Genomic DNA, 21,787 nt, shown 5'->3' on the forward strand with positions numbered 1-21,787 from the left:
AAAACTTTTAAACGTCAGTTTATGCCTTGTCTAAAAAAATGTCAAATTATGACGTTGACATACGGTTCATTTTGCAGCCAAAATTTTATTAGACAAGTGTAAAACAGTGGTTAAAGTTTTTGTAGTAAGGCCATTAGTGTTTTCCCTAAGGAGACGACTGAAACCGTGGGAAAAACTTAGTACAAATATAAATATCAGTAGCAAGACACAAGTGTAAGACAAAAAAACTAGGTCACAATCGTTAAGTTAATATCTTTAAGCGATAACAATTTGCACGATTTAACAAGCCATAATCGATCTGATTTCACCAATCAATTGGCTCCATTATTTCAATTAATTGTGTTCTTTTATAAGGAATAACCCATTTTTAAGTTTCTTTAATTTTTTATGTATCTCTTCTTTATTGCACACTAAACAGTAAATACATACGAGATACAGACAGTTATGTACAACGGCGAGCTTAACCCAGAATTGGGTTCTCTTACAGCCAACCTTAAAGCGATAGAGATATTCGATAGAGGTAGGGTCAATTATATGTGCACAACAAATATGAAATACTAAACAAATATTAAATAACAATAAACTAAACATATGTATGTAATAGAGCTACACAATATATAAACATAATACATATAGAATATAATATATATATAATATAATATACATATGTAAGAATAGAAATATCAACTTGATAAATAGTATTCCTTTACTCGTCTCTTAAATGCATCCAACGATTGGCTTTCGCGTATCGAGTGTGGAAGGGAATTTAATTTTATTAAAATTATGAAAGTTAAATACAGTTGTAGTTTTGAATTCGTCGTACCTAATCCTTTTCAGTACCTATGTTTTAATCCGAAATCCAGTAGAAAAATTTAATATAGGTATTTTTATCCCACCGTATTTTAACATCATGTAATTTCAATCTACTATTTAACTTGCGGATTTAAAAAGGTCACATACATGTCTATAAAAAAGCAAAGTTATACAGTTACAATAATCCTTCCAATACACAACAAAAAAAAATTGAGACGACACATCAATGCCACAGCCTAAAAACATCAAAACAACTTACAATATACAATTCAGACGAGATCACAGTTAGACAACGTTATAACGAAGACTGGCAGACTACAACAAACCGTAACTAATCCCATCAGTATTACACCTTGAAGTACTTCTGTGGTGCTTCACAATCATGGCGGATTTCGCCCATGGAGAACAAAATGACTAGCGGAGATGCCATAACGGAAAATCTCCTAAGAAAGTAGCGCGCCAAAATGCTGCAGTATTCGAGGGACAAGGAACGTTACTGTCTCCGCATTTATACGCCTTTTTTGGACCTAACCATTTTTTGTAACACCAAAAATCGTTGACAAATATCTCAAAGAACCAGAACTCCTTATTAATTCAATTCTAACTGATCGTTTCGGTAATGCCCATCGTAAGTATTTGACCTAGAAGAAGGCGCCTGACCTACTTGCGTTATGGCATCTCTGCTCATTTTCCTTACTCCGTGATGGCGCCCCATAGCCGTTCCCATGACCCACGGACTCGCTGATTGGACCAAAAGCTCTTATTTATGGGAAACCATAATGGTCTTCGGTCGTGTATTAGTATTTTACGACAAACTATTTCTGGGATAATGGCGAAACAATACTGTTTATTTTGAAGGTTTTGAGTTGAAATATTGCAATATTGACGTGGTAGTAAATGCTGTGTAATGTAATTCAGGGATGGTTTTAAATATTTTATAAAATGTTAATTGGTATATGTATGTCACCCGTGATTAATTCTATATCCCAGTATACAGATGCCAGCTTCCCAAAATTTGTTTCCATCGGTTCAGCCGTTTAAACGTGTGAATCCAAAAGAATGTGAAGTATATTTTGCTGAAATAATACACTTTAACTTAATGTAATTAAGTCTAGATATAAGTTTACTATTCTACAAGAAACCCCATCATACAGAACGTGATTTCTATAATGGTAGTAATATTACAGGCTTATGTATGCCATATAGCAATTGTTTAAGAACTAGAGCTTATACCTATTCTTACATGTAAGCAGCTTACAACTGTCTCTCGTGTCAAGATTAGTCACGGCTGATTAAACTAAACACAGTGTTTTGGCTTAGTTAACGTTAAATAACCGACTTATAATTACTGTAATCTGTTTTTGCTGTGGTTCTTTAGCCTGCAGTCACTCTGCGATTATTTAGTCGGTCATTGGTAGGAAAAACATATTAAAAACTAAATATTGGTAGGAAAAACATAAAAAAAACTTATTTTTTTTTTGAAAATTGTGAATTCAATCCAAGTTTATCTATAGTCGGTCTGATACTGAAGACATACCTAATCGTTGTTACGTATGTACTTCCATTTATCTTCATACTGATTTATAAGCCCAAATCAACTATCGGCCGACTAAATCCTTGTAGTGTGTGCGTGCTCTTAGGTGATCTTCACACTGCCCCGCATCACGCTGCATCTTGCGTGTCGACGCACCTACGCGCGTTCCTGCGGGAGTGCAGATCTGCATCATCGTGCGGGTTTTTCACGCACTCACGCGCGTAGGTGCGTTTCGTAAATTCACGCACAGCGAGTTCCATTTTCAAATATACACGTCACGCCCATTCAAAATCACGCGCGGCATTGCGAGATTCAGTGTGCCATACCTTGCGTCTCGCCCCGCACCTACGCGCGGGGGTGCGTGTTTCTCCGCATGTATGTGCGTGATCCGCATGAACGCGCGTGGATGCATTTTCAGTGTGTTGGACTATGCGTGTTTTCCATACAAACGGAGATATTTCCATACAACGGAAAAAAACGCATCCACGCACTACGCTGCATCATGCGGGGCAGTGTGATAATCGCCTTAGTATTATTAAAGTATGTATGTCTGTCCGTTTGTAACACTTAGAAAGATGCGTGTGCCCATAGTTTTCTATCAATATAAGTTTATTGATTGGTCATAACTTATAACTCTTAGATAAATTAACTGTTAACGCGCACACTGTGCAGGCGCGCCAAACCGATCCACCGTGCAGCACGAGAAGGTTTACTGCATATAATAATGGAAACCTACTTATTAGATTTTAATTTTTATATCATTTATATTTTGTTTCCTTTAAATAAAACAACATACAATATCTTTATTTTTTTTAAACACTGAAATCATCACATGCCAAAGTTGTAGCCTAAGTTTTGTCTATGGTCATCTGATCCTTAAAGAATGAAAAATGAGGTTTTAATCTCGAAATAACCTTCAAAATGGATATCCACTGTTTCAATATTTGTTAAGGACCACCACCATCCTAACCTAACCATTCATCAATGTCTTGTTTATCATCATTAACTATGGGTAAAAGTTTTTTTGTACATTTCTATCGTTATCTGGGGTCTGCGGTAATGATGGTTGAGTCATAACAACGTAATTATTGCAGGAGTTAAATGCAACTTGCGTTTAATTAGAAAATAACTGCTGACCATCGAAAGATTAATGGTTTGAAGATTGAAGTTATAGAGTGGTTATTTGAGAATCTAATGGTTGTATGGTCAAATGGAGGTGACTAGTTGGTGGCCTTAGCTCGACAAACAAAATCTAGGGGTTTATTTTGGGCAACTTTTCCATGGGGTTAATTAAATAGCAATATATGATAAAGTAGGACTGAGTGATTATCTATAAGTGAAATTTATTTAAAATTAGGTAAAAGAATTTTCACATCATATTTGTTAGAAAGCCATATAGCAATGCAACGGCAAAGCAAATGTGGTAAAGTTGCTCAGTTCAATCTAGCAGTTCATGTTGTTAGAAGCTTTATGTACGGTATTTAATTACAACTTTGGAGGATTTTGTAAACCAGGTAGGAAATTAGTTAATTAATTATTAACGCCCTTCACGTCCTTAGCCCTTGGTAACTTAGGGCTAAAAAGTAACAGTATCCTTATATCCTATATAATACACTACTTCGCCCTTCAAACCTTAATAAAATCATAAAAATAACGCAATAAAATTAATTACTCTAAATGGCAATGGTTTAACACAGGAAATTATGATTTCCGTTATTTACCAAAAAAAAACGTTTTATAATGAGGAAATGTTTCATAGATTTTAATTGCTTTAGAAACAATAGATTGACCTTACGGATTGGACAAATTGATTTTCACACGATAACAATGTAGGTATCTTTGGGAAGATACCATCGTTAATTTGTAACGGATAGTAAGAGCTGATAAATATAGGTTGCAATAAAATTGTTCAATCTATTGTTCTATGGTCATTTTGGATGATAAAGTGATGCTAGACAGTATTTCATCGAGACGTTTTGTAATCTGGGACTGGGTAAAAAAGTTTCCACTTGCAAATTAACGTTGGTTTAGCAGTGAGGGGATGCAAAAGTTTGGAACACCACATGTTAAGTGCTTATCTGACAACACACATCGCTTTAAACATTGCAGTCACTTTTCGTTCACTATAAGCTTAATTCCAATCACTTACATACATTCTTCTCTCTAAAGTCCTATACGACTTTAACCAATAAGACCAAATCAATTGATTCCAGGACCAGACAAAGACAAATCTGGCCTAAATTCGACTATTTCTCAAGTCCGCATCTCGGAAACTTAGTCCTTATAAACGATGCTATCTACGAAGTAAATGTAACAGTTTAATGTACTGAAAGCCTTAGAGGATACAACCATCTGGATACGCCAATGGTTAGCCCTCCTTACAAAGGAATAAGGTACAAGAGTGCCGCTCATACTTTTATGTCTGAGTTAAGTTTATGCTTGTGTTTGTCAATTTTGTCGTGCACTTGTGTAACGATGTGGTCGACAATGCATGTGTACGCTATCAATTTTTTTTTGCTTTGCCTCACACCCGCACCTAATTTTTAACCTAACCTCACCGACTTAAACCCACCAAGTTCCTTCTTGAGCCCTTTATGTACCAGGACCGCGGTAACTCTTTCAAACAATCCTCAAGTTCATCAATTTGTGCTCAAGGCGGCTCCAGTTGGTTTAACACTCCAAGTCTCAAGCCGTTATTTCTATCGCCAATAAAGAAGAGTCAGTATATGTCTGGATAGTAACGTGTGATCTTGTATCTAGGTAAATTGGCGGCAATTTACACTGGAAGTGACGATTTTCCTCGGTTTTGGTGTGGTAATGTAATTATGGAGTCTACTTGCTTAAGATTTAAGGAGACTCCATCGTTTTAATCAGTCAAGAAACGCCTACTAGTAGATTTAAGTATCTGTAGATGTTTCTCGAAGGTTTAGTGCAATTACGGGTGTGCTAAGTTGACACTGTCTATGTGCTTTTTTTTCACAATATTAATATTCTGAAAAAAAGTCGTTTTACTCGTAGCACCTGCGTCCCGTGAGAACTACTGCCGTTACCAGAATAAAATATAGCAGTGACTTGGGAAAAGAGTAGCTTTCCAACAGTTCACTGTTTCAAATTTTTCAGAATTTCAGAATTTTTCAAATTAGTTCAGTAGTTCCGAAGCCTTTAGGGTACAGACTAAGAAACAAAACAAAATCCTCGTTGTGTTATTAAGTATAGACTACCTATATAATAAAAGATATTCATTTTTATAAGAGATCTCCCTCAGGTATCATAAAAATTACATTGTTGCACCAGATGCTATCAACAATTAATAAAGCTAATTGTTGCTACAATATTAGTAGCATAGGTAAGCCTACATAAAACATTTTCAAGCTCATGATATTGTAAAAAGTCGACTAATTAATAAGCCCTCGGCATACGTTCAGTTATCATTATTTCGCGATCAGATCTCTATTAATTGTTTATAATTGCATCTTCGACATGGAGAACTAAATGACTAGGTATCAGAGATGTCATAACGAAAAATCTCCTAAGAAAGTAGCGCGCTAAAGTGCAGGTGTTCGGGGGACGAGGAACGTTACTGTCTCCAGCATTATACGTCTTCTTTGAAACCCGCCCATTTTTTATAAAATCAAAAATCGTTGATAGATGACTCAAGAAACCCATACGCTGCGTTAGTTCACTCCTAACATAATGGTTTTGGTCACGCCCACAGTACTTTTTTGACCTAGTGGAAGGCGCTTTCTGCCACCTCTGCTCATCGTTCCTTCCTCCGTGGACTTCATACATAAAATTAATTGCAAACAACTTTGTACTAACGTGCACTATTTTTTTACAAGACTTAATTCTATGCATATCGCTTCTCATACGAATAATTTACATTGAAGAAGATTTTCTTTACAATTAACTTTACAGTTTACTTAAAGCATTTGTCTATTGTTTTACAAGGTTTTCAACCTTTTTGTAAACTTTAATTGTTTATGTAAAGTGTTGCATTATGTTGCATAATGTATTATGTGTAGAATGGTTGTTTTTTATGCAATTTAGATTCTTGTCACGCCCAGTAATGTGTGGTTGTGTGGAAGGCGGAAGATATGCTCATTCAAGATCATTTCCTTGACTCACGCAGATTTAGGTAAACTGGATATGGTATGGGGAGGATTTAATTGCTCAATTAGGTAAATGTGCTGTTTGTGTGTGTGTTGAGATTATGAACGAGGCTAATGCTGAAACTGCAGTAATAATAAAAATTGCGCAGTCTCCACTAGGGGTATTTATGATCGATTTACTACCAATGAAAAAGTATTCCTGATGAGATTATGATTTTAATTGCCTTAAAACTTCATTAAAATGCTAATTCCTAAAACATTAGTTTCACTATTTTCTACAAAAAAAGTTTTGCTCAGGCACGCTTTTCTGATTCAAGTCTCACGATGGCACATCTAGTAACAGTTAACTTCGTGGCTCATCTAAACAATGCACATTGTTATTTTTTGCTTGTATGCAATTTTTCACGAGACTCCGTATTTTACAACATTGATGCTGAAAGGTCGTGAGATATTTTTGTTTTTAGCTTTTTATCATTGATAAGCTCACTTTAATTACGTAAATTATGGCCACTAGGCACTGTAAAATTATTGACAATCCCGCTATCCTTTACACCAAACATTACTTCCACATTTTAACTCCATGATAAGTATTGTAGAGACCCAAAACAAATAAAGCAGGATATTGATTACCACATAATAATTTAAAACTACATACAATGTTATTTATGCATTACCTCCTACTATTCAATTTAATAACAATGTCTCAATGCGTCATAGTGTGTTTGCTTGTCTATCATTATGTACGATTGATGTGACCCTAGACATTGAGAACAAATGACTAGCGGAGATGTCATAACGCAAAATCTCTTAAGAAAGCAGCGCGCCAAAATGCGGGCGATCGGGGGACGAGGAACGTTAGCTCCACCCTTACGCACATTCTATGGAACCCGCCCATTATTTTCAAAATAAAGTCACCAAGCAAGCGTGGTGATTAATGCTCAATCCTTCTCCGTGTGAGAGGAGGCCTGTGCCCAGCAGTGGGACGATAACTGTAAAGTCACCTGTCTTTGGCAGATTGGTTTTGATTTGACAAGGAACCAGAACGCCTCGTTAGTTCTTGATTGATCACGGCCACCTGATCTGACCTACAAGAAGGCGCCTGACCTACCTTCCTTATGGTATCTCCGCTATGTTTCCTTCCTCCGTGTCCTATCCCATTTCGTTTAATATCCTCGTAGGTATAAGAACAATACGGTATTCGAAAGACGGATATATTGATGATATTATGGTACATAAAACTATAGAAATGGCGTTTATCACCCTTTCTTTCTCCATCCGGCTTAATAAAGACTTAAATTAATGTGTCTTTTATTTACTTTTCGCGTTTTAACGCTTCTTATAAGTTCTTTGTTTGTAGTTCCAGCTATTAACTAACAGGACTTACAACGAATGACTCGTAGTACAAAACACACACTTTAAAATAAATACGTCATATAATCATACGTAGGTAATTCTCTCTGTCATAAATTCGACATAGAATTAAATAAATGACAATCAAAACGCAATAAGGCCCAACACCGACACTGAACAGTTATTTTAAGAAAAACGGACGTTTATTTCTTCGACGAACTTGGGCCCAAACTTCACAAAACAAACTATATACTGTTACAGCCTTTTTTATCGTCCCACTGCTGGGCACAGGCTCACACGGAGAAGGATTGAGCATTAATCACCACGTTTGCTCAATGCGGGTTGGTGATTTCAGACTATACATATAGGCCAGGTTTCCTCAAGATGTTTTCCTTTACCTTTTTATCAGCCTTTGGTGTCCAAGATATACTTAGAAAGTATATCCAAACTTAGAAAGCTGCATTGGTACTTGCCTGAACTGAAATCGAACCCACATCCTCATACTCGAGAGGTTGGTTCTTTACCACCACGACTTCAACAAAAACAAACCATATGAAACCTCGTAAACAAACCCATATCTAGTAATAAACAACAATAACGTGATACTGTAAAGCGTAAACCTCAGACGGGTTCAATTAAACCAATTAAATTGAATTATACAATTAAGGGACGCGTCTTTGAACGGCACATTGGAGTAAAAATGGACAAACGATGGCTGATGGAAGAGACAGCCTTGTGTGTAGGGATGTCACCTTTCAAAGCCCTTAAATATAAACATGTAATAAAACCTGAAAGATTTTTTTTGGTAAGCTTAAAGAGGCCACAGCCCACAATACTCCATGGTATAATATGATGGTAATGTCAGTGTACTTAAGCCTGAAAGTGTATATAGTTATCGGCACGGATATTGAGCCCTGACCTTCACCTGCGCAGCTGCCTTATGTGTACAGTGCGCAAAGCGATCCCCTCTCTTCCGCCGAGAGCTCAATATCCGTGCCGATAACTATATTTGTTGTTAAAAACTCTCTTACTTGGGCCCGCAAAATCGAGAGTTTAGTCAGTAAGTCTGATACTCCCTTCCTGGCACCCAACGGCGGATCCAGGGGGTAGGTCACAAGGTCATGACCCCCCCCTGGGCCAGGTTCAAGACCTAAGAGGACCAATAATTGAAATGGTTATACACGATGTTTTATGTTTTTGTTACAAGATAATTTTTATTCCGAGTGAACAGGTAGATACCTACATAGTTTCAGGTAGAGTAGTTTTGCTGAAGAATTCGTGCTCGCAACGCTCGCCCTCTATTCTTTATTTACTCTTTATCCGTACCCAAAAGGAGGAAACGGGACCCTGTTACTAAGAATCCGCTGTCCGGGTTGTCAACATTACATGCTGTATATCATGCAAGGCCGTCGACCTATGGTGCAGGGTGTGCGAATAACCCGGGCGCCTCGATATCAGGGGCGCCGCGGGACGCCCACCACCAGGAATTTCGGAGGAGAATTTTGAAGAAATCCCACTCGTTCAATAAGGAAGTTCCACATTATATCACGATACTGACAAAAAAGTCGCCTTCGCTTTGTTGGATTGATCATTTTGATTATTTTTAACTTTTAACACCCTCAAACTAAGTGAAAAAATTAGTGAATGAATGTCTGTGCTGTATTTCTGATTGTTTATTATTTTTATTGACGCACCGAATCAACGAACACAAATGGACTCGCTCTAATCACGGTTTCTTTTTATTTGTACGTAATTCCCAGTCTGATTTGTGAGTCTTCAAACAAATAATTTAAAAAAGTTCGCGCTCGCTGCGCTCGCGCTACTTGTTGTTTTGAAATATACTTAATCAGGTGCTTTCGTGTCGTAGGCTCAAAAAATTTCGCACTCGCTTCGCTCGCGCAATATTATATATACCTTGCCTTGATAACTTCATAAGTCAAATATAGCAAAAAAATATTAATGGAGTCCTCAAAAACAAAAGTTCATAAGTTTTTAAAACTTATGAACTTTTTGTGTCCCAAAATAAAAAAATTTGCGCGCTCGCTTCGCTCGCCCTAATTTTTACAATGACGTTGTCCTGTCTCGACTTTCATAACTTAAATCTGGCCAACAGTTTGAGCCTACAATGATTTGGAAACATTTTTTTAAGTCCTTTACCTACCAAAAAAGTGACTTTCGTTCGAACGTTCTTATTTATATTCCTTGTAAAGTACTTCGATCAATATGTACTACTCAACAACAACGCTTGGGTGATGATTGCACCCAGGCGCTACATGAGCTAGAGACGGCCCTGATCTCATGAACCCTTACCAAAAGTAAGACAATTGAAGTTTTCACAGAAAGTGTTTTACTGTTGCTGCAATAAAAAACGTACGCGCCCTTTTCTGCGTACACAATACTTTTCAAACGTTTAGTCTTCAACCTGAAAAAATTCTCGCGCTTGCTATGATCGCGCTTTCTTGTATTTGTGCAGTATATTCGTTATACAGCAAGAAAGCGTTTTCATCTACTTTTAGTCCTTGAATTGAATAAAAATTTTCGCGCTCGCTTCGCTCGCGCTATTTTCAATTTCGCGTCTGTGATTATGTCCAAGAAATCGCCTTCGCTCAGCTCGGACCATTTTCTACATAAAAACACTTTTTTAACCTTAGTCCTCGACCTGAACAAAAACTTTCGCGCTCGCTTCGCTCGCGCTTTTTTGTTTGGCACGTGTGTGTAGTATTAATACGAGAAATTGCGCTCACTCTGCTCGGGCCATTTTCTACATGAAAACACTTTTCTTAACATTCGTAAAAATTTCGAGTTCGCTACGATCGCGCTTATTGTATTTATACTACTACTTTTAATATTAAAAGAAGCATACGCTACAATATAATATTTTTTGTGACTTGACCACGACTGTGTGACCCCCCCCTGGCGCCGAAGCTGGATCCGCCCTTGCTGGCACCAACAGTCAGCTGATGACTTCTATCTTCAAAAATGGCACAAAACAAAAGGCTGTTATGTGTAGACATAAAAAACAATGCCTCAAATGATTCATCTAAAGCTTTACTCAACATAGCCCTATATTTTTTTCAATAACAAACATAATAGAAAAGCACATAAAAAAAACTTGAAAACTTATCTGACGGCCCTAGTAGTGTTTCTCTGAATGCATTGTAAACAACTCGGGACCGCGTGAAAGCTCAGCTCACAAAAAACCGCACTTGTATCTACCGAGAGAATGTGTCGTTTCACTTGTAGGTAACGTGCTTACTAAAGCTATGTTGTGTACTGTAAGAATAAAGCTTAGCTTAGATCTTGTTTAATTTTTAAGAGAATTTGTGGTGGTTTTATTGGTTCAGTCGATCTAATTTTAAAGAATCACATCGTCATCATTGTTCTGCCCATATCAAAATTTTATATAAGAGGTAAAGTAATTTAAAAGAATCACAAATAACTAAAGAATATTTGGTTTTCATATTTATGGTTACAAATCCTGCAACGGCCTTACATCTTCTCTGTTTTGTCCTGTACATAAGACTCTTAATGTAAATCATATTTTACTTATTCATTACAGTCGACTTTTTATCGAGCTTTTCATTTATTAAGTGGTTAAGTTTCTTAAACGCTAGTCCTTAATTGCCGTACAAATATCACGGAAAACCTAGTAAAACTTAAGTTTAGAAAACTTTAAAGTTTTAAGTCCATCTTGGCCGTTTACTTATTTACCCAGCTTCAATACTACCCGATATATTTCCGTATCTACTAAAGAAATTATCGCCATTAATTTGTTCAGTGATTCGCTCAGTGCATACAGATAAACTAACTCTTATCTATGCAAGAGTTAATGTAATGAAAACTAATTGCTTCAGCCTTGTAACATGTTTCTACAAGTGATTGTAGAACTTTCCAGATTGATATTAATGGCTCTTGATTTTAAACGGAGTAAGTTTATTTGAGGTATTAATGAGCTGTTTAATTGGTGAAGGAAAAGCTTGCGATATTTATGTTTCAGAAATCTTGATAACTGTTAATGAGCTACATGAAAATCTTTCGAAAAGTTATCTATATCAACAAGAGAAGAGAAGAAGCTCAAATAAATGGGATTTGCAATTACGAAAATTTAAAGCATTTTTTAAAAAACTAAACTTAATTTAGCAAAAAAAAATCTGCGTTCTTGTTGCAATTTTCAGTTGTCGGTATTGAACCAATTACTTGATTGCTTAAAGCAGAACCAATAGCAAATGTAAACAAAATACCTGCATTACTAAACAATCTAGGTTCTCAGGCAACACACACACGTTCAAAATATTCGCAGTATCTTAATTCGATACTAAACCGCAAAAACGTACGTACAAATCAATTATGATGCCGAACATTTCGCATTTTCAGTTCCCTTTTTGGTTGTAGACTAACACCATTCCCAATATTGTAATATCTGTCGATTTTCTTACTAGAGTTAGCGTTTGTACATAAGCCCCATACATCATCATGTCCCGAGCCTTTTCCCAACTATGTTGGGGGTCGGCTTTCAGTCTAACTGGATGCGGCTGAGTACCAGTGCTTTACAAGAAGCGACAGCGTATCTGACCTCCTTCAACCCAGTTACCCGGGCAACCCGATACCCCTTGGTTAGACTGGCTTGTGACTACCCGTGACGACTGCCAAGGATGTTCAATGACAGCCGGGACCTACAGTTTAACGTGCCATCGGAAACACAGTCTTGGTGTCCAAGGTATCCTCCTTAGAAACTTTTTTTACATACACAAGCCCCATACAAAGAACGGCAAATTCCTATCTTTAGTAAGCGAAAAAATTACATATGGATAGAATATTGGGGCGGCTGTAAATTATTATTATCTTAGAAAAGGCTTTGGTAAGACACCCACTTCTTAAGTGTTCTAACAAACGTGCTAATCGGGGAAATCGATTTGTCCGTCTTTAAATCCTAATTTGTAGTTTAACGTATCAATAAAATCCATAAATCAATTGTTTAAGATTAAGACGACTTGGAATTTGAGAAAAATAAATGTACATTAGTTGCTCTATTTGGTGTTGAAGACGTGGGTTAGGAATGCTATTTTAGACCCAAATATTTTTAACAAATGTGTGATACGCCTTCTTACAAAGAAATATAAAATGAAGTCCATTTTCCATGATATCTTAAAAAAAATGAAATATTTGATATTCAGAAGCTAACTTTGAAAAACCCACTCGATAAATCAGACAATCAACTCTTACGAACAATAAACAAAAGAAACACAAAAACGTGACGCTGCTTGTTCAATACCATTTAGATACACTGATCGTGAACAGAACACGCTCAAAAGCTCAAAAGCTTGCATACTTTCCTTGCACTTGACCGACCAACAATTATACATTATACCATAAACTTTCGCTGGTTGCAAAGTATGCATCTGACCTTCATCCCAGTGTGCCACAGCCCGCGGCCACGACTTTCACGACAAATCGGCCGATCGATCGGAAGACAAACCGATGTATCGATTCTAGAACATAGATACCACAAGGTGCAATTGTTTCGCCGATTCGATCGATCAATTTTGTGAACCATTCGATTTTATTGTCGGATCTTGGGTTTATTTGTTCCAGCTAATCGATTTTGTCGAGTGAGAACTTCCGTGTGAGAAACGATTATTTTTTATTGATAATTTCTTGGGAGTTTAGTGAAGGTCTTTAGACTTTGTATCTATAACTATGACAAGCATAATTCAATTTAGAGTCACCTGTCGGTCTTTATTTAACAAAACGTCAATATGTGCTCAAATCATGCGACAAAAGAAAGTAAGAAATCTGAACTCGGGAGATCAAATTCTTTTTCAATTAGTTGATGAATAACAATAAAGACACAGCCTAGACTGTGTTCCCCGCGGTTTTACCCGCGTCCCGAGAGAAGCGCTTTCCACGCACTATGGCAGGCTTAGAGTGTACCTAATTTCATGTAAATCGGTTTAGTAGTTTTGGCGACGAACAGACAGGGTTATATATTTATGTTAACAATATAATATAATAAACGCATTTTTGTATTGAAATTCAATTACTTTCTTTAATTGTAGGTACACTTAGGCTATAAAAAATAATGAACGCTGACAATAATTCTGGTATAGAAAACGTCCTACAGCAAGTACAGAAAACGCGAAACTACACGAGTCCTTCCAACCGAAGGAGTTTAAGATCAATGACATCATCTGTCTCGACGCATTAATAACCACTCCCATCACTCTCACTCATTTCAAAGTCTCAAACACTGGTATCAGGTGTTGTCCAATATTCAGATGAACTCGACCACTTTCATTGGGCACAATGGACTCGCCCATCGCTTTCACTGCACAATTGATAGCTACATCGATGTCTTACTATCTTGTAGTAGACAACACATAACATTTACATTTGGGTGCATATGCGTGGGTTCGGAGTTTCGATCTTGACCCACCGTGAATGGGTCACCTCATTTCCGGAATGGAAATGTTTGGAAAACTATAAATGTGATTTATGTGTACTTGTTGTCATAATAATGTCTTGTTTGATATGTATTGCTAGACTAACAGCGGATTTTGTGAAGCGTAGCTGTTTCTACGATTCAATTGTCATCGTGTGTACCAATAGTTGTCAATTGTTTGTTGATAACACAACAAACACAACGCCTCACAACGGAGTATGGCTGCGTGGAAAATCCGTTGGTGTGAAAGCACCGTAAAACAGAATGTATTGAAAATCTTGCAATATTTTTTGTATGTATCGCTTTATATTAACGTCATTTCTTGAATTTACTATAGTTTCCGTTAAGTAGGTTAGTTTAGATGGTAAAGAAATACAAATATGGCACGTATATGTATACCTATCGAATAAATATGAGACGATGGTATAGAATTTAGTATACCCTGACAAGTTATATCCAGCATGTTCTTATGTGATGTTGAACATAACGCAATTTTAAGGATCCATAACTTTAAGTTATTATGGCGCTTGTAGGCGAAGCTTAAGTAAGTTGTCTCTGATTATGGCATACAGCCTATTCAGATAGCTTTATGTCCTACAAAACATTAGTAATATTATGGGTTTGTAGGTTATTGATTGATCAATCGATTGTACGGCAAGCAAGAGAAGGCATTGACTTATTAAGTTTTAAATTTTAAGAAAAGTTTGAAAGCAAAGTAACTCAAATGTTTGGTACAGTCTAATAATTACTAACATTAAGTAAGTTTCTTAACTTTCAGCGTTACTTTCTCACGTCAACATATGATTAATGACTACACAAGTTACATCACGTAACTAGCAAAATCATGGTTATGTATACTTCCAATAAAAACAAAGTACGATAATTTCAGTCAACATTAATTAGTAAAAAGTTTGCGATGAAAGCAGGTGGGTGTGTTACAATAGACAAAAAAAAACATCATCATTCATAGAGCGTGTCCACTCTTCATATTTCGAACGTCAACGACAAATCGAACATGACGTTTTTATTTTTCAAACAATTTTTCAAATGACAAAAGAAAGCGAAAGTGGTGCTCCACAATATAACTTTTTGAAGCAAAGGTCACAAGTTATAATGTCTCTTTGTGAACGATTTTTCATCTGGGAATATTGCATTCAATTTGTGAGACCAACCGTGGCCCATTATTAATACCTTTTTGTAACCAAAAAGTTATATAAGCAATCTTGTTAGAGGTATTGTCCGTTTACATTTCATCTTTTTTCTGAGTGAAATGCTTTTTTGTGTTTTGACAGTTGGTAAAGTTGTCATCGTTGCGTACTTTGGACGACTGATGATAACTTGTTTTCAGAGTTTGAGAATAGAGCCTTTTTAGGTTATAGTTTCTTGAACAACATCATTAGGAAGAATATATTCGTAATTGTTTGACCACGTTAATGCTGGGTTTCACCTGCTTACCGAGCCGCACCTGGATAAAAAGTAGCCTGTAACATTACCGTCAAGTTTCATGAAAATGCATTCAGTAATTTTAACGTAAAAGATCCGGTACGTACCTCTATACATAAAGCCTTTCGTATTTATAACATAAGTAGGATTTACCAAGAAAATTACTAAATCACAGACGGCCAACTTAATTTCTAGTTAGAAAACAATAATTCTTTAGAACCACGAACAGTTAGGCAGTAATGGCGAGGCATCAAACGTCCGGCTTGGTATTGTATAAAGCAAGTATTGTTAGAAAGGTCAGCGCGTTGATAACACTATTATGTGGAAAATACTCGGATACAGTCAGCCTTCACCCACGTACTGATTTACAGCTCTTAGGGTCATCAATGTTTTCCCGAATTCGTTTTTATAAATGCGATTTTATACTATCTATCTATATATGACTCTATGTGTTTCTTAACTGCTGTCGCTTTACATTAGGGTCTTGTAGAAAAATCTACTCAAAACTTGAAACCACCAACGCGCAACAAACAAGCAAACGATTGTGTTAATCTGTGATCGATCTACTGGAAAACACCTCGCAGCAGTACCTTTATTTAAACTAGATAATTCCCGCGGTTCTACTCGTGACCTTATATGTATATGTTAAAGCTATCATATGTCCCTTCTCCCAAGTCTGTCTCTCAGCGGTTCTTTGATAGCTTGCATTAGCAAAGATTTAATGTACAAAATTAAATCGTCAAGTCTTTGATTAACAAAGCTTCTAAAACAATTACCTACCACATTAAGCAGTACAACCTGCACTACCACAGCTACAACAGTTTGTAAGGGACGGTTGACAACGCAGCAACCCTATTAGGAAGTGTGCCAACAGGTTCGTGCAGCCAGTCGGCCTACTTCGAAAGAGGCTATCTTACAACAAACCTACATACACACGCTTTTATATACAGCCGGTTATGTACTACTGTTTTGCATTTCGTTTCTGGGCCGGCAAGCTACACTGAAACCGATTAAATGCAGTTTTGTGGGCCGAACAGATAAGAGTTTGTGTTTCATTAAGAACTTTTTGATTGTAGATATGAAAGAAACTGGCTGGTTTGCAAGTGGAGCTATCAGAATCACCTGCGATTCGAAGAAAAAAATAATTTTGTGTGTGCCCATTCTTGTGCATCGCGATTTTTTTCAGTCTTTTAATTCTGGAATAGTGTTAAATCCGCTTATTTATCGGGAGCTACTACCGAGCACGGCGTCCTAGGTTTCAGGCCCCAAACCAGCCTTTAATTGTGTTTGAAATTGGGGCATTCATTCAATTAACAAAATGTAGCAAAATATGGTTTACATACCGTATTTCAGCAAAAAAGATAAGTGGGATAATAATAAGTAAGTAATAATAATTGGAAGTAGCGTTTGCTATGAGGTAAATAAAAGGCTCTTCGAAAACCTGGCTTCTTGCAAACTTAGCCATAAATTAATATCAAAAATAAATTCTGCAAGACATAACAAAAAGACAAAATCATGAAAGCGTACTGACATTGCTAAAAAGAGTAAAACGAAAAATAATTCCCGTATTAACCCTACGACTGCCAATTAAAGCAGAACTCAGTTGATGGTTAAGCAGTAAAAAGTAAAAAAGTCCTGGAAGCCGCCTGTACAATGACTTGCAAACGTTGGAAATCAACGCTTTAATGACGTCACCGGGACGCGGGATTGACAAGTGGTGGCAGACGATAGGCGTATGAGCGTCTCTCAGGGTTGAACCACTGCGAATTGGTACTTTTTTACTGGCTTGCCAAAAAGGTTGCTGATCATAATTAAAATTAAGAGGGGCATGGTATATGGAACTATTCATCATTTTTCATCTAGTTATTTTCAGCTTGATGGTGTCATAATGGAAATCCTTTTTCCCTCATAATTTCAAATGATCTCAAATTACAAGTTCAGTCCCCGGGCTCTTAATGAGAACTGCTTGTTCAGTTACAAGATAAACTACACACCTACCTTGGATGATGCATTTTACAATTGGTAATATTGAGTAACAGATAAAATCATATAAACATACCTATATGATACCATTTACTACATCGCACACTGAAAAAAGCTTGAACTCACCAAAATTGGTTCCCCAACCCTAATCTACCATAGAAAAGCAACAAATGATCGACATTGATGGATGGAAGCTCTAGTGGATAGGTACTAATTGGAGATTTGCATATCCCCCCCCCCCTGCACTCCTCAGCCGTTCCTCTTAATTAATACCTGCATCAAATCAGATCCTATTGAAAACTTTACTGTTAAACCTTGTGTGGTCCGATGTTGAGATAAGGGGACTTAGATATAACGGTGACTAGAATTTATAGCAGTGATTGTTAGGAATATATTAAGGTGTAACCTCCTAGGAGATAATAAAAGTAGCCCATATCGGGTGACCGAATGGGAGCTTACTGAAGTAATAGACGATTGTCTTTTCTTGGTGTGGTGACTAGGATGTTGCTGTATTCTCGGGACATATGGAAGATCTAAGCTATAATATCGCAGTATCATATATAGACAGGACTGTGCCAATATTTTTTGTCAACCCTGTCGTCTTGCAAATGTTTCAAGCTATGTCATTTTCTACTTTTACACAGTCACGTTCATGCCTTCTGTAAGTAATGGCGGACAGAACAAAGTGGCCATCACTGCCCACGCGCATGGCGTGTCGTGAATTATGACAACACACCCCTCGCCCCTCACCCCTCGCTCCACATTCAGACGAAGTGGAACGAGAGCTTTCCTGAACTGTAGATACAGTTTAACGGTTAAATATTGCGTTTAAAGTGCTTGATTTATTGCAGACACTCAGAGAAGCGTGTGAAACGAGTCTGTTTTAGAATTCAAAGGGGTGCTACAAAGTTTTCAATATTAAAAGGACATCTTACTTGAATCACTGTTGACGAAGGTAGTCATTAAATGGCGTATGATTTAACAAAAAATAAATATGATAATCTTTTTCTAAAAGTTCAATAGCCACAAGGTCCATCCCCATTAAGTATTTAATTAGCAACGCTCTTATACGTACAACTTTTCAGACAGAATAAAATAAAAAATCATAACTTTAATAAAATTATTAGCCAATAATTTCAATTCCACCAATAAAAATCTTAAGACTGCAGCTAAAAGCAGCACGCGCAAAGCTTGCTCACCGGCTCTAAATTGCTCAGATATTCCATCATAAAAAGGGCTAATATTAATACATCCGGCGATTGCGCAAAAAGGTACAACGTGTCTAGATAGTCGCGTATTTCTTGTTGCCCCAGCATCCTGGCTAGCGAGCGGTTTTCTATAAAATAAAAGGCAAATAAGTATAATCTTAGCTCTTGAGAGGTCAGCCGTGCAGTGCCCCTCATTGTCTTCCTATATTACTGGGCATAATGCCCTTTCGTAGCCCTTAACATTGAGGACGAACAAAGCCGGGGGGCGGCACACTAAAATTGACAATAAGAGAGTAACCACACTCGCTAAGCTATTGTATGCAACCTTGTTGGGTGGAGGACGGTAAATGGATTTAAGGTCTCCTCTGAAATTGCTATTGTTTTAAAGTAGTCTGCATCAGATAGTGTAAAATATAAAACTGAATCTTGTTTATGGATTCGGCAAGCATGAATGCATACGCTACCTACTGTTCTGATTTAGATAAAAGCCTCAGACATAGTTCATTACGATCATAATACTGGGCACTTTTAAACTATCATCGGGACCAAATTTTAAGATGCATGCCATCGAATTCGCGACCAGAATCTCATCACTTTCATAATCCAATCTTTTAAGCATCTTTTTATTTCCAATAAACGAGCGATTTGTTAACGTTTAAAACACCTGATAAAGTTCGCAACAGGTAGAAAGTTGAGGAAGTTAATGGCTACAAAAATAAACATTTGGGTGTTTTTGGAAGTCGGTCACGGTGGTGCATCGCGAAATAGCCGAGTTTCGGATAACGGTAGTGTTGGTCAATTAGTGCAAACTGTACTTGTGTGAGTGTTAAGTAATGGTTAATGGAACACCATTTTCAACATAACAATGTAGCCTATGGCTCAGGTTATGTAAGTGTGTGTGACAATAGTGTATAATAAAAGAGGTTATTTTAAAATGTAGGTGATCTAGATCACGATGTCATTTGAGTTTTGCTGCTGTTTTTGTTCACAACGATTTTAAGTAACATTAGAGTTTCTGATTGTTATATTGTTCTACAAAATTTTGGTCTTATGGACACCTAAATATTTTTTGCTTTAACCCTAAAAATGCATTTTAATAGAATTATTTACCGAAATCGATGCTTTTTACGATGGTTTTAGTTTCATTTATAAAATATTTTATGACAAAGTTATTCCTTATAAAACAAGTTTAGACAAAGTTTTTACGTGAAATTGATTCATGCAATAAACTACATGAATTCATTGATTTTAACGATTGCCGCAAGCAATTAATGCTTTACTTCAGTGAAATATCAAAATTAAAACATATAGGTAATTGACAAGCTTGCAAATGTAGTCAAAAAGCTTTCTTAGTAAAAATTCGTCATTAAGAGTCCACAATATTTTCACAATAAATGGATGCCATGAAATATCAAGTAGATGCATTTAAAAAAATACAGAATTTCCAAAAGATTTTCCTAGAGTTTATTCAACCAATCTTCAATACCTTAGCTCCAAGCTAGCTAACCAACTTTAAAAGAAGGTGATTAACCTTCATAAACTAAGCTTAGGCAAAATGAACAGGATCGGGTGCGTTCACACTAGTATTTTGTATCAAAGCAGTATATCTCTTGTGGATACCCGCCACTCACTCTTTGTTTATGTTTGTATGCCCCCCGGTCACTGTCAAGAGTATGGTGACCAGCCTTACTGATATATGTACCAGGAATATGAACTTTAAATGTGTCCGTGGTCAGTTCTTCTACATGGAACCAACTTTTTGCAACCATACACCTGAATGTTAATAAGAATCAGCAACTGGTCTAGTTAAAATGAAACGTTTGACTTTGTTTATGTATTTGGCATTTTTCATGCCAATTAAAGACGTACCTAATGACGAAAATATATAGTAATAAGTTAGCGCCAAAATCAAATTAAATATTAATTTGTTTATATTGTCGTTCAGTCAATGGTACCTAATTAATTAACACATAAGTGTTGTCAATGCTACATATTATGTTTTCAATAAAATGGAAGTCAATGGGTAATCTTTACCAATTGCTTTTTACTAATTGCAAGTGTTACGGTTACGGTATAAGATTTATCCTACAAAACACTTCAACATAGCCCACCTACCCACCGTTCTAATAAGAGCTATAGCTAAGTTCATTGAAGAGAACCCAAGCAATTTATGTCTGCACAAGATTGCTTTGTATAATCTGTTACATAGAGGCCCGGGGCCACGCCGTCATAAGTAGGGACTTGTAGACCAGGCTTATCCGATCCCTATGATGTGCTATTATGAGTGGAGTTACTGCTAATAAGTTGTGTTTTGTTTTTGCTTTTGTATTATTAGGTAGCACTGAGTTTAAATGTTGAATGAGAACAATGAGAAAGTTTGGATAACTCATGGTTAAAATTATATTGGCTAAAATAAAAGCTTGTAAAAACTTCGCAGAACTTAATAAAATGTTTCGTATAGTCTCCATAATAAACACCATTTTCAGTAGACTTTCTGCGTGGTGACTGCCGAAAATTAAATCAAAATGCACTTAGCAACCAAGACAAGAAAAAAATACTTAGCCCATATATCATCTCACAACTAGTTCAATTTCCACATACATAATTTCCAGCTGAACACGATAAATTGTCACCGACCATCCATCTTGCGCTTACGCACACTGAAAGCGACAAGGCCGGGCAACGTTTTGATTTACGCATCACTTTCATCCCGATACCGTTAAAGCTTTTAAACCGGCTGATATCGAGGAAAGTCGGTAAAGCAAGACGGATGGCCGGCTCTTGCTTAATTTTATGCTAATGGTCCAAAGCGCGTGTGAAACGGAACGCGAGCGCATTGTCGCTACGGATTTGTAGCGAAGCTTTCGTAACAATCGGTTCTATGATAAATGTTCAGGAAATGTTTACG

The 21,787-nt window shown here is 36.8% G+C and overlaps 1 protein-coding gene across 1 annotated transcript in view; it reads right to left on the minus strand.

Annotated features, from left to right (window-relative positions):
- LOC124634075 (leucine zipper putative tumor suppressor 2 homolog) overlaps positions 1 to 21,787 on the minus strand; it is an 88,310-nt gene that overhangs the window by 54,415 nt on the left and 12,108 nt on the right. The gene's annotated exons all lie outside the window — the stretch shown is intronic.

This window comes from Helicoverpa zea, chromosome 10, assembly GCF_022581195.2.
Source record: "Helicoverpa zea isolate HzStark_Cry1AcR chromosome 10, ilHelZeax1.1, whole genome shotgun sequence".
In the NCBI taxonomy this organism is placed as follows: domain Eukaryota; kingdom Metazoa; phylum Arthropoda; class Insecta; order Lepidoptera; family Noctuidae; genus Helicoverpa; species Helicoverpa zea.